We start from the raw sequence: 13,941 nt of genomic DNA, 5'->3' as shown, positions 1-13,941 counted from the left end.
ATTTTCTCTTGGATCATTCGTTAACGTACAATCAATAATCATAACAGTAATTAAAACAACAAGAAAAGGTGTGACACAGAGGCTAAAAAGCAATGATTTGTATCAACTAATACCCAAAGAGTTTTGTCCTTTTTGCAAATATATGCAGGGCCTCCAATTTTACTTACAATAGGTTTAGTGTTGCATCATATACATATATCTAGGAAATATCTATGTGATGCTTTCATTAAAATAAATATATATATTCACACACTAGAGTAGACGGTCTTTTGCGCGTTCGCCGGGAGTCAAACCCAGGTCTATTGCTTGGAAGGCAATTATCCTAACTGTTGGACTACAAACGCTGTCATGCTTGTTCAAGCTTTTGTAGTTCTTTTGGTTAACAAAATCAACCAAGTGAATCTAAACTTTCCACATCTAGTTTCACACACATTGAAATCTCATCAGGTTCAAAAGCGTTCCATGTCTCAATATTTATTCGAGCTTCACTTTGATTACTGTTAAAAAGAAATGACAGGTTGCCATTTAAAACTAGTCAGCTCTGTTACTTTCTAGTATAACTGCATTTGGTTTTTAAGAAAAAATCTAGATGGTTACTTCCCTCTGCTGCAGTTAAAAGTTTATTAGCTATAGTTTCTGCTGGTATTGAGTAGTAAAAGCTTATCCTCACTACTTTTCATGTTGTAAACACAATAGATGGAGTCCCTCATGTTGAGTACTTAAAGCATATCCTCACTACTTATCATCTCATCTCATTCTTCTCCTAGTTTCCTGCTCTAGTTCGGTTTCACAGTTGTAATAGGGTTCTACTGTTTTGGTTTATTCCTTAGTCTGGATAGGAAATGGTTTGTACTCAAGACTTCTTCCTATAAATAACATCTGAGAGGGGGAACCATCAGTTGTTGATCTCTTTGGCAGCTTCACTTCCTATTCTATATTCCCTAATTCTTTATTTTGTTGGCTTTCCGTTTTTCAGTTATGATACTATAACACGTGATTGAGGACGGGAATTGGTGCAATGGTAAAGTTGCTTCATTATGACGATCTTAACTTATCAAGAGTTTGAGTTTGGAAACAACTTCTCTCTAAAAGCAGGAGTAAGGCTGGATAAGTGTCACGAAGTCCATGGTGATATCCTACCAGTTGGCTACTGGCAATGGCTGTAGGCCACATTAAGGTTGTCTGATGGCCTTGGCTCTACCTAGACTCTGCAGTGGCAGGAGCTTCATGCATTGGGTACACATCTTTTATTATTAAACACATACAACAAAGCCTTGCCCAACTAAATGGGATTGGTTACATGGATGCCAGCCCTAAAAAATCTGCTTTATCCAAGGTCATACTGAATTCGAAGCCTGAGCCATGCATAGAAATCCAGGCATAGTTGCCATGGCGTCTAAGGCCAGGTCAGTGACCTAGAAGAAAGGTGAATTTGACAAAGTGAACAAAGGAACCCTGATACCTTGGTGCCACCTTGACAGCAATGAATTGAACTTTTCAAACATCTTCACTATAACAGGCTAGTGATCAATTCCAGTGCAGCTCTCCTATAATTCTAGCTGTACACTGATTCTTTTATACAAGTCTACAGTGCTTTTGATACTTTTAACTAGTCCATTCTTTTATATATATTTCTTATCTGAAACTATTCTCATAGCTAAATCCTAGGCCCATCTCATGCTAATATGTCACATTGTGGAGGAGAAGAAGAAGAGAATAGACAGAGGAACATACTGTTGGGATCAGAATTCCCCAAACTCTAATCCCTATTCTTAATTATAAGATATTATGTGCTATTACAATTAAAGGCAGGCTTATGCGTATGCATGATTACACATAAGCCTACCAATTAGAAATATGTGATTGAAAGAACCCTAGCCTATGACACCTGACTAACAGTAATATTAGCAATGACAAAAAGAATACTTAAAATTGTGTGGGGCCGGTAATATAATCAAAGAAAGCATGTCAAAAGGAAAACTTTTCATTGACATTTTGATGACAAATTTGAAATGCAACCCAACAATTATTTCAATCATGATAGTTGTTAAAGCAAACACCAAGCCCTTTCTTCTGCTTCCCCTGTTCTCCTGCTCTGTTCCTGAGCTCTGTTCGGCTGCTTGCATACTGTTTGTGAAACTTTCAAAAGTCCGCCTGCTCAAACGCCTGCTCTGATCGTGTTCTGTTGTGGAGAGCCTGTCCTGCCGTGATCTGCTGAAGCGTCTTGCCTTAGGGTTCTGTAGCGATTGTTGAGGCTTAAGTTGGTGGTCCTCCGTCTCTGCATCTCTCTCCCCTCCTCCTTTTCTCTGCTGCGATAGCGTTGGGTGCACCTGGAGGCGGAGAGACACTGCCCGCCGCCTGTGTCTCTTTGCCTCCTTCCCTTCTCACTCTCTGATTCTTTGCTTCCATCTTCTCCCTGCTTCTCATCTCCTCTCTTTCCTGATTCTCCTTTCTTTTCCCTCTGCTTCTCCTCTTCTCGATGTCTTCTCCTCCCTATTTCTCTCTCTTGCTTCCATCTTCTCCCTGCTCCTCTCCTCCTCTCTGGCCAAAAAAATAATAATTTGATATTGACCGTTCAGGGTTCTGTCTATGGATGTTGATGATTTCTGTCTTCTGCGGTCTCTCTAGCTTAGGGGGAAAGCCGTGAGGGCCACTGTTGAGGATCTCTCAAGTTCTGTTTCATTCCCAATTATGGTCTCTTCTCCTTCCTCTTCTCTCCTCTTTCCCTCTCCCCTTTCTACTTCTGGTTTCAGTTTCTTCGTCGTGGGTTCTTGTCTTTAATGGCTTCTCTGGCATCGGGGGAAGCCGTGAGGGCCATTATAGCTGCTTTCTCCGAATCTTCTCTAATCCAGTTGTTTCTTTCTCCTTCTATTTCTCCTTCTCTTGCCCGCGCACCTTCCTATTTCATGGTTTCAATCTGTTCGTTGAGGATTCCAGCCTTTGATTGACTCGCTAGCTTTGGGGGAAGCCATGAGGGCCATCATTGTTGAACTCTCCAAATTTTTTCAAACCCTGATTTGTTCTCTTCATTTTCTCTCTTGTGTTGTTCCCAGCCTTTTCTCCCTTTGTTTCTCCTTCTCTTCTCTTCCTGTTTCTGGGATTCACTTCAAGTATTCGAGAGTTTAGCCATTGATGGTCTTTCTGGCTTTGGGGCAAAACCATGAGAGCTATCAATTTTGAACTCTCTATTTATTTTGGAGTCTAATCTGTTCTTTGTTCTTTATCCCATTCTTGTGTTGCTACCTACGCTTGCAAATGCGATGTTGCTTCGTTGGTCCATGTGCAAAGTATGGCTATGGATCTCTTGTGCTATGTAACAAGTTTGCTATTATTTTGCCCTTAAATTCTTGCTTGGCTCATTGTCTCTTCGTTTGACCTTGGGCCTCTTTGCTTTAATTGTTGTTAGTTGCTTGGCTCAATGCCTCTTAGGTTGCTTGTTAGTTGAGGCATTTTCTTGCTATGTCTGGCTTATCGATTGCTTGTTGTTTGTGCTATTGTAATTTTTCTCTTTGGTAATGAATTATTTAATCATCCAAAAAAAAAAAAAAAAAAAGAAGAAGCAAACACCAAGAAAACATGAAGAAAAGATGAGACTGATTTAATATAATTCACACACTGACATGATGTGCTACATCCATGGACAAAGCTTTAACATAATCCATCATGTGATGGAAGAAAATACAGCAGGGAGCTCTCAAGAACATCCAAAGCTTGCTTTAAGAATTCTTCCCACAAACCCTAATTCAATGCATTCCAGACAGTCCTTAAAGAAAGAGTGAGAATTTTATATAACAGACAAAAAGCAAAGGTTGTTTGGGATGGGTATCAGGAAAGTTTGGCTATTACCAAAATGCAAAGGATTAGACGTCAAAGTCATTTTGGACCTACAAGATGACTAGCAGGACCAGAAACTCAGTAGTAGGATTGCTGACTGGCTCCAAATTGATGGTAAAACTCAATGTTATTGTTGTTGATTATTTACTTTCAACGCTTTTTAGCTCTTTTAACCTTTAAATACTACACCTTCTACTTACCCAAGAAAAATCCTACACTTACTTCTTTCTAGGCTACCTAGAACAGTTGCACAGGCTCTCACTGCAGTAGAATAGGCCAAAACCTGTCTTGGTTGGAAGATAAGCTGTGACACTAGAGTCTGCACTCGCGACACTACACTTATTTACACTTCCAGCTGTTCTTGTTTTGAAACAGAAGACATGTTGTGGGCCTCATGACCTGTTTTGATTCTCTATCCAATAAAAGGAAACACATTTCGTAGAAACACTTCTGAATTTTAAAACATATACACTTGCATTGCAACTCACTCACTAAATCCACATCCTCAAAGATCCATAAAACCAAAATGGGGAAAAAGTAAAAAACTATTATTTTGGAAGACTTCATTTTAAACAGCTACACAAACACCATATTTTGGCAGGACACTACTTTTCTGTTTAGATCACTAGAAAATTATTTATAAAAATTGAATAAGATAAAAGCCCTATGCTCCTATATTTACTTGGTGTAGAGAAAAACAAAAGGACAACACATGCACCAGCCGGGAATCGAACCCGGGTCTGTACCGTGGCAGGGTACTATTCTACCACTAGACCACTGGTGCAGAGATGATGGTGCTTAGCCAGATAAATTTACCCATTTGAACCCAATTGAGGAGGCAATGACTGACTAACTTTCAGTATTTCAGAACTCAAACCCACCAAATTTATAAAATTGCTTGGGTGCTGCGCAATAACTGTGCTGCGAACACTTGAGATCGAGATCTCGACCGTCCATTTTTTAAAAAGTGTTCACACTTAGTCGAGCTCCCAAATTTAGAGGGTTTATTCATTCATGTTATGGGAAATCTGTTTCTATTCATTGCAAAGCTTCAAGTGGTTATAGCCCTTGGTCATATAAAATCTGAATTTTCAGGAGGATCTCTTCAAGCTCTGCCAGGTCCGAAAGTCAGAATTTTACAGTGGTTTTATGATAGAACTGGTGGATACCATCCATGCAAACTAGAAGGAAGGTCATTCATTCAGATTTCAACCTCTTTAGTCAATATCTTCTACTCACATATGAAAAAACAAATCTTAGGAGTAAGATTGTGAGATGGGGGTGTCACTTATTCACAGAAGCACCATTATCCAGAAAAAGAAATGAGAAACCAATGGCATATCTGGGTGGAACATGTAGGTGCATGAGATGAAATTGGATTCACCTCATTCTGGGTATTGCTCTCTGAAAGAAAACAGGACATGAGGACACTAAGTGACATCACAGTAGGTAACAATTTGAACACGAGCATGTATTATTCTCTCAGGAAGTTAATTGATGCAACAAAATTTCATGTAAAACTATGACTCCCTTAACTTCCATGTAAGAAGCTTACACATTTTCTCCTGGATCATATGATAACCTACAGGCTACAGTCAATTATAATCATAAGAATAATTAAAGCAACAAGAAAGGGCGAGGCCTAGAGGCTAAAAGCAATGATTTCATCAGCTAAAACCCAAACAGTTTTGTCTTTTCTTGCAAATATATATATGGGGCCTGCTACTTTACTTATAATATGTTTAGGTTGCATCACATATATATTTCCTAGAAATTTAGTGAGAACTACTTTGAGATCTTTCTCCCTTCTACCTTATTCTTATAAGGTAAAAGATCAGTATGTATTTATGAAATCAATTCAGCCACAAGCATGATACATCGATAGAATCATTTCAGCTTCAAATATAATGCTTTTATATTGTCATTTCTAAAGAAAAATACTTTTAAGACAGCAAGCATTTCCTGGTTTCCTAAAAACAAATTTTGTATACCAAAAAAATAATAAAAATTTTTTTTAACTGCGTCTGCCGGGAGTCGAACCCGGGTCTATTGCTTGGAAGGCAATTATCCTAACCGTTGGACTACAAACGCTGATGCATTTTTTTTTATTTTTTGGAATTATTTGATTATAATCAACTAAGTGATTCTAAACTTTCCACGTTCAGTTTCAGAGAGACTGAAATATCATCTGTTTCAAAAGCATCCCATGTCTCAATATTTATTCGAGCTTCACTTTGATTGCTGCCAAAAAGAAATGACAAGTTGCCATTTAAAACTAATCAGCTCTATTACTTACTGGTATAACTGCATTTGGTCTTACAAGAAGAAAACCCAGATAGGCACTTCCCTCTGCTGCAGTTAAAAGTTTATTAGCTATAGTTTTAATTTCTGCTGGTTCCGAGTATTAAAAAGCTTATCCTTACTAATGGAGTCCCTCTATCATGCAGTCCATACTTATCTCATTACTAGTTAACGTTCTTTTCCTGGAGATCTGCTCTGTCTAGGGAGGAAAGTGGCTTGTAATCAGATCTCTTCCAATAAATAACATCTGAGAGGTGGAAGCAACAATCAGTTAATTGATGATCTCTTTGACAAACTCGCTTTCTCTCCTATAGTCTCTTACTCTCTTTTTTTATTTTTGTTTTTCAGTTCTTATATTTTGACATGTTATTGAGGATGGACCCTGGTGTAATGGTAAAGTTGCTCAATCATGGCCAACTTAACTGTTCATGGGTTTGAGTTTGGGAGCAGCCTCTCAGTAAAAGCAGCTGTAAGACTGCAAACATTATGACCTTTCTTAGACCCTGCAGTGGTAGGAGCTCCATGCGCTGTGTACAACCTTTTTTTATGGTTAAACACATACAACAACTCAGTCTTGTCTAACTAGATGGGATTCAAAGCCTGAGACATGCAAGAAATCCAAGCATAGATGTTATGGGATCTAGTGACCAGGTCAGTGACCTAGAAGAAAGCTGAAACCAAGAAGGAGAACAAGGCACCTGGATACGTAGGTAACACCTTGACAACAATTAATTGAACTTTTCAAACATCTTCACTAGAACAGTCTAGTGATCAACTCCAGGGCAGCTCTCCTAAAATTCTAGCTAGACAGTAATTCTCTTTCTACTAGTCCATCTTTTGCATATATTTCTTGTCTGAAACTATTCTCATAGCTAAATCCTAGATCCATCTTAGGCTAATATGTCACTTCTCCATCCATAGACCATAATACCCTTGGGCACCTGGTCTGTTGTATTTCAATTGCAAGGATAACTGAATCCACTCTTTTCTGGTCATACTTGTCCTGTTGGAAGCACATTTTCTACTCTTCCAATAGAAGTTGCTTTTAATTACCAAAAAGAATCAAGCAGGAAAATGAGGGAATATGAAACAACAGAAAGCTCTGCTAGGGTGTGTGGTTGTGAGGTTCTAATTGTACAATATCAGCAATAAGAAATCAGTACCTGTGCATGTGTGGAGAAGAAGATGAGAAGAGAACAGGGGAACACAGTTGGGATCAGAATACCCAAAACTGTGATTCCTATTCTTAAATCATTAGATATTATATTAAAGGCAGGCTTATGCATATGCATGATTACAAATAAGCCTACCAATTAGAAGTGTGTGACTAAAACACCCTTAGCCTGTGACATCTGTCTAACAGTAAATATTAGTGATGATGAAAAGAATACTCAAAATTCTGTGGGGTAATACAATTCAAAGAAAGCATGTAAAAGGAAAACTAGTCATTGACATTGTGATGACAAATTTTAAATGCAATCCAACGATTAGTTCAATCATGATAATTATTAAAGCAAACACAAAGAAAACATGAAGAATAGAAAACGAAGCAATGACGACATTGATTTAATATGATTCACACACCGAAATGATGCGCTAATCCATGGGAAAAGCTGTAAGATAACCCATCATGTGATGGAAGGAAATACAGCAGGGAGCTCTCAAGAACACCCAGAGGTTGCTTAAAATATTCTTCCCAGAAATCCTAACTCAATCCATTCTAGATGGTGCATAAAAGAAAGAAGCAGAATTTGAATTAAAAAAAAAAATTATATAACAGAGAAAAAGCAAGGGGTGTTGGAAAGGTTTGGCTATTATTGAAAGGCAAAGGATAAGACCTGAAAGTTTTGGAAGTACAAGATGACTAGAAGGACCAGAAACTCAGTACTAGGATTGCTGATTGGTTCCAAGTTGATGGCAGAAACTCAATACTTTTGTTGTTGAATATTTACTTTCAATCCGTTTAGCTCAGTAACTTGTAAATACTACACTTACTACAGACCCTAAAAAAAATGCTACTCCACATCCTCAAAGATCCATAAAACCAAAATGGGAAAAAGAAAAAACTATTTCAGAAGACTTCATTTTAGACTGCTAGACAAACACTATATATTGGCAGGACACTGCTGTTCTGTTTATACAACTATTCAGAAGCCCTATACTGCTATATTTACTTGGCAGGGTACTATTCTACCGCTAGACCACTGGTGCAGGGACGGTGGCACTTAGCTTGATAAATTTAGCCATCTTGGACTCAATTCTAGAGGCAACGGTTAGATAACTTCCAGTGCTTCAGAACCCAAAGCCTCCAAATTAGAGGGTTCATTCATCCATGTTCTAGGAAACCTGTTTCCTATTTACAGCAAAGCTTCTAGTGTTGATAGTCCTTGGTCATATAAAATCTGAATTGTTGGGAGGATCAGTTCCAGCTCTGCCAGGTTCTAAATTCAGATTTTAACAATAGTTTCAGTTGTAATGGTCTTATGATAGAATTGGTGGATACCATCCATTCAAACCACAAAGAAGGTCACTCAGATTTCAACCTCTTAAGTCAATAGCTTCTTCCCACAAATGGAGAAAGAAATCTTAGGAGCAAGATTGTTAGATGGGGTGTCACCGTGTCACTATCACAGAAGCAACATTACCCAGAAAAAAGAGAGAAACCAATGGCATATTTGGGTGGAACATGGGGGTACATGAGATGAAGTTGGGCTCACCTCATTCAGGGTATTGCTCTCCGAAAGAAAACAGGGCATGGGGACACTAAGAGGCATCACAGTTGTAACAATTTGAACATGAGCCGAAGTGCTACATGTGTATTATATTCTCTCAGGAAAGTGATGCAACAGAATTTCATGTAAAACCAAAACTCCCATTTAAAAAGCTTGCACATTTTCTCTTGGATCATTCGTTAACGTACAATCAATAATCATAACAGTAATTAAAACAACAAGAAAAGGTGTGACACAGAGGCTAAAAGCAATGATTTGTATCAACTAATACCCAAAGAGTTTTGTCCTTTTTGCAAATATATGCAGGGCCTCCAATTTTACTTACAATAGGTTTAGTGTTGCATCATATACATATATCTAGGAAATATCTATGTGATGCTTTCATTAAAATAAATATATATATTCACACACTAGAGCGTTTTGTTTTGCGGGTCTTTTGCCCGCGATGAGTGGAGCAAACCCAGGTCTATTGCTTGGAAGGCAATTATCCTAACTGTTGGACTACAAACGCTGTCATGCTTGTTCAAGCTTTTGTAGTTCTTTTGGTTAACAAAATCAACCAAGTGAATCTAAACTTTCCACATCTAGTTTCACACACATTGAAATCTCATCAGGTTCAAAAGCGTTCCATGTCTCAATATTTATTCGAGCTTCACTTTGATTACTGTTAAAAAGAAATGACAGGTTGCCATTTAAAACTAGTCAGCTCTGTTACTTTCTAGTATAACTGCATTTGGTTTTTAAGAAAAAATCTAGATGGTTACTTCCCTCTGCTGCAGTTAAAAGTTTATTAGCTATAGTTTCTGCTGGTGTTGAGTAGTAAAAGCTTATCCTCACTACTTTTCATGTTGTAAACACAATAGATGGAGTCCCTCATGTTGAGTACTTAAAGCATATCCTCACTACTTATCATCTCATCTCATTCTTCTCCTAGTTTCCTGCTCTAGTTCGGTTTCACAGTTGTAATAGGGTTCTACTGTTTTGGTTTATTCCTTAGTCTGGATAGGAAAATGGTTTGTACTCAAGACTTCTTCCTATAAATAACATCTGAGAGGGGGAACCATCAGTTGTTGATCTCTTTGGCAGCTTCACTTCCTATTCTATATTCCCTAATTCTTTCTTTTGTTGGCTTTCCGTTTTTCAGTTATGATACTATAACACGTGATTGAGGACGGGAATTGGTGCAATGGTAAAGTTGCTTCATTATGACGATCTTAACTTATCAAGAGTTTGAGTTTGGAAACAACTTCTCTCTAAAAGCAGGAGTAAGGCTGCATAAGTGTCACGAAGTCCATGGTGATATCCTACCAGTTGGCTACTGGCAATGGCTGTAGGCCACATTAAGGTTGTCTGATGGCCTTGGCTCTACCTAGACTCTGCAGTGGCAGGAGCTTCATGCATTGGGTACACATCTTTTATTATTAAACACATACAACAAAGCCTTGCCCAACTAAATGGGATTGGTTACATGGATGCCAGCCCTCCAATCTGCTTTATCCAAGGTCATACTGAATTCGAAGCCTGAGCCATGCATAGAAATCCAGGCATAGTTGCCATGGCGTCTAAGGCCAGGTCAGTGACCTAGAAGAAAGGTGAATTTGACAAAGTGAACAAAGGAACCCTGATACCTTGGTGCCACCTTGACAGCAATGAATTGAACTTTTCAAACATCTTCACTATAACAGGCTAGTGATCAATTCCAGTGCAGCTCTCCTATAATTCTAGCTGTACACTGATTCTTTTATACAAGTCTACAGTGCTTTTGATACTTTTAACTAGTCCATTCTTTTATATATATTTCTTATCTGAAACTATTCTCATAGCTAAATCCTAGGCCCATCTCATGCTAATATGTCACATTGTGGAGGAGAAGAAGAAGAGAATAGACAGAGGAACATACTGTTGGGATCAGAATTCCCCAAACTCTAATCCCTATTCTTAATTATAAGATATTATGTGCTATTACAATTAAAGGCAGGCTTATGCGTATGCATGATTACACATAAGCCTACTAATTAGAAATATGTGATTGAAAGAACCCGAGCCTGTGACACCTGACTAACAGTAATATTAGCAATGACAAAAAGAATACTTAAAATTGTGTGGGGCCGGTAATATAATCAAAGAAAGCATGTCAAAAGGAAAACTTGACATTGACATTTTGATGACAAATTTGAAATGCAACCCAACAATTATTTCAATCATGATAGTTGTTAAAGCAAACACCAAGCCCTTTCTTCTGCTTCCCCTGTTCTCCTGCTCTGTTCCTGAGCTCTGTTTGGCTGCTTGCATACTGTTTGTGAAACTTTCAAAAGTCCGCCTGCTCAGCCCGCCTGCTCCAATCGTGTTCTGTTGTGGAGAGCCTGTCCTGCCGTGATCTACTGAAGTGTCTTGCCATAGGGTTCTGTAGCGGCTGTTGAGGCTTAAGTTGGTGGTCCTCCGTCTCTGCATCTCTCTCCCCTCCTCCTTTTCTCTGCTGCGATAGTGTTGGGTGCTCCTGGAGGCGGAGAGACACAGGCCGCCGCCTGTGTCTCTCCGCCTCCTTCCCTTCTCACTCTGATTCTTTGCTTCCATCTTCTCCCTGCTTCTCATCTCCTCTCTTTCCTGATTCTCCTTTCTTTTCCCTCTGCTTCTCCTCTTCACGATCTCTTCTCCTCCATATTTCTCTCTCTTGCTTCCATCTTCTCCCTGCTCCTCTCCTCCTCTCTGGCCGAAAGAAGAAAAAAAAATTTGAGATTGGCCGTTCAGGGTTCTGTCTATGGATGTTGATGATTTCTGTCTTCTGTGGTCTCTCTAGCTTAGGGAGAAAGCCTTGAGGGCCACTGTTGAGGATCTCTCAAGTTCTGTTTCATTCCCAATTATGGTCTCTTCTCCTTCCTCTTCTCTCCTTCTCTTTCCCTCTCCCCTTTCTACTTCTGGTTTCAGTTTCTTCGTCGTGGCTTCTTGTCTTTAATTGCTTCTCTGGCGTCGGGGGAAGCCGTGAGGGCCATTATAGCTGCTTTCGCCGAATCTTCTCTGATCCAGTTGTTTCTTTCTCCTTCTATTTCTCCTTCTCTTGCCCGCACACCTTCCTATTTCATGGTTTCAATCTGTTCGTTGAGGATTCCAGCGTTTGATTGTCTCGCTAGCTTTGGGGGAAGCCATGAGGGCCATCATTGTTGAACTCTCCAAATTTTTTCCAACCCTGATTTTTTCTCTTCATTTTCTCTCTTGTGTTGTTCCCAGCCTTTTCTCCCTTTGTTTCTCCTTCTCTTCCCTTCCTGTTTCTGGGATTCACTTCAAGTATTCGAGAGTTTAGCCATTGATGGTCTTTCTGGCTTTGGGGCAAAACCATGAGAGCTATCAATTTTGAACTCTCTATTTATTTTGGAGTTTAATCTGTTCTTTGTTCTTTATCCCATTCTTGTGTTGCTACCTACCCTTGCAAATGCGATGTTGCTTCGTTGGTCCATGTGCAAAGTATGGCTATGGATCTCTTGTGCTATGTAACAAGTTTGCTATTATTTTGCCCTTAAATTCTTGCTTGGCTCATTGTCTCTTCGTTTGACCTTGGGCCTCTTTGCTTTAATTGTTGTTAGTTGCTTGGCTCAATGCCTCTTAGGTTGCTTGTTAGTTGAGGCATTTTCTTGCTATGTCTGGCTTATCGGTTGCTTGTTGTTTGTGCTATTGTAACTTTTCTCTTTGGTAATGAATTATTTAATCATCCAAAAAAAAAAAAAAAAGCAAACACCAGGAAAACATGAAGAAAAGATGAGAGTGATTTAATATGATTCACACACTGACATGATGTGCTACATCCATGGACAAAGCTTTAACATAATCCATCATGTGATGGAAGAAAATATAGCAGGGAGCTCTCAAGATCACCCAAAGCTTGCTTTAAGAATTCTTCCCACAAACCCTAATTCCAGACAGTCCTTAAAGAAAGAGTGAGAATTTTATATAACAGACAAAAAGCAAAGGTTGTTTGGGATGGGTATCAGGAAAGTTTGGCTATTACCAAAATGCAAAGGATTAGACCTCAAAGTCATTTTGGACCTACAAGATGACTAGCAGGACCAGAAACTCAGTAGTAGGATTGCTGACTAGCTCCAAATTGATGGTAAAACTCAATGTTAGTGTTGTTGATTATTTACTTTCAACGCTTTTAGCTCTTTTAACCTTTAAATACTACACCTTCTACTTACCCAAGAAAAATCCTACACTTACTTCTTTCTAGGCTACCTAGGATAGTTGCACAGGCTCTCACTGCAGTAGAATAGGCCAAAACCTGTCTTGGTTGGAAGATAAGCTGTGATACTAGAGTCTGCACTCGCGACACTACACTTATTTACACTTCCAGCTGTTCTTGTTTTGAAACAGAAGACATGTTGTGGGCCTTGTGACCTGTTTTGATTCTCTATCCAATAAAAGGAAACACATTTTGTAGAAACACTTCTGAATTTTAAAACATATACACTTGCATTGCAACTCACTCACTAAATCCACATCCTCAAAGATCCATAAAACCAAAATGGGGAAAAAGTAAAAAACTATTTTGGAAGACTTCATTTTACACAGCTACACAAACACCATATTTTGGCTACTTTTCTGTTTATATCACTAGAAAATTGTTTATAAAAATTGAATAAGATACAAGCCCTATGCTCCTATATTTACTTGGTGTAGAGAAAAACAAAAGGACAACACATGCACCAGCCGGGAATCGAACCCGGGTCTGTACCGTGGCAGGGTACTATTCTACCACTAGACCACTGGTGCAGAGATGATGTGGTTTAGCTAGATAAATTTTCCCATTTGAATCCAATTGAGGAGGCAATGACTGACTACCTTTCAATATTTCAGAACTCAAACCCACCAAATTTATAAAATTGCTTGGGTGCTACCGAATAACTGTGCTGCGAACACTTGAGAGAGATCTCGACCAAGATTTCGATCTCGACCGTCCGTTTTTTAGAAAGTGTCACACTTAGTCGAGCTCCCAAATTTAGAGGGTTTATTCATTCATGTTATGGGAAATCTGTTTCGATTCATTGCAAAGCTTCAAGTGTTGATAGCCCTTGGTCATATAAAA

The 13,941-nt window shown here is 38.9% G+C and overlaps 3 non-coding genes across 3 annotated transcripts; all 3 read right to left on the bottom strand.

Moving 5' to 3' along the window:
• Nucleotides 1-4,547: 4,547 nt before the first annotated feature.
• On the bottom strand, nt 4,548-4,618 carry TRNAG-GCC (transfer RNA glycine (anticodon GCC)). The gene has a single exon. It is a non-coding gene; the product is annotated as a tRNA-Gly (tRNA).
• Nucleotides 4,619-5,853: 1,235 nt separating this feature from the next.
• On the bottom strand, nt 5,854-5,925 carry TRNAG-UCC (transfer RNA glycine (anticodon UCC)). The gene has a single exon. It is a non-coding gene; the product is annotated as a tRNA-Gly (tRNA).
• Nucleotides 5,926-13,557: 7,632 nt separating this feature from the next.
• Nucleotides 13,558-13,628, bottom strand: TRNAG-GCC (transfer RNA glycine (anticodon GCC)). The gene has a single exon. It is a non-coding gene; the product is annotated as a tRNA-Gly (tRNA).
• Nucleotides 13,629-13,941: the final 313 nt, after the last annotated feature.

This window comes from Hakea prostrata, chromosome 1, assembly GCF_041222555.1.
Source record: "Hakea prostrata isolate BN-2017 chromosome 1, UWA_Hpros_2, whole genome shotgun sequence".
Lineage (NCBI taxonomy): Eukaryota > Viridiplantae > Streptophyta > Magnoliopsida > Proteales > Proteaceae > Hakea > Hakea prostrata.
This window is presented reverse-complemented; position numbering and strand designations above follow the sequence as displayed.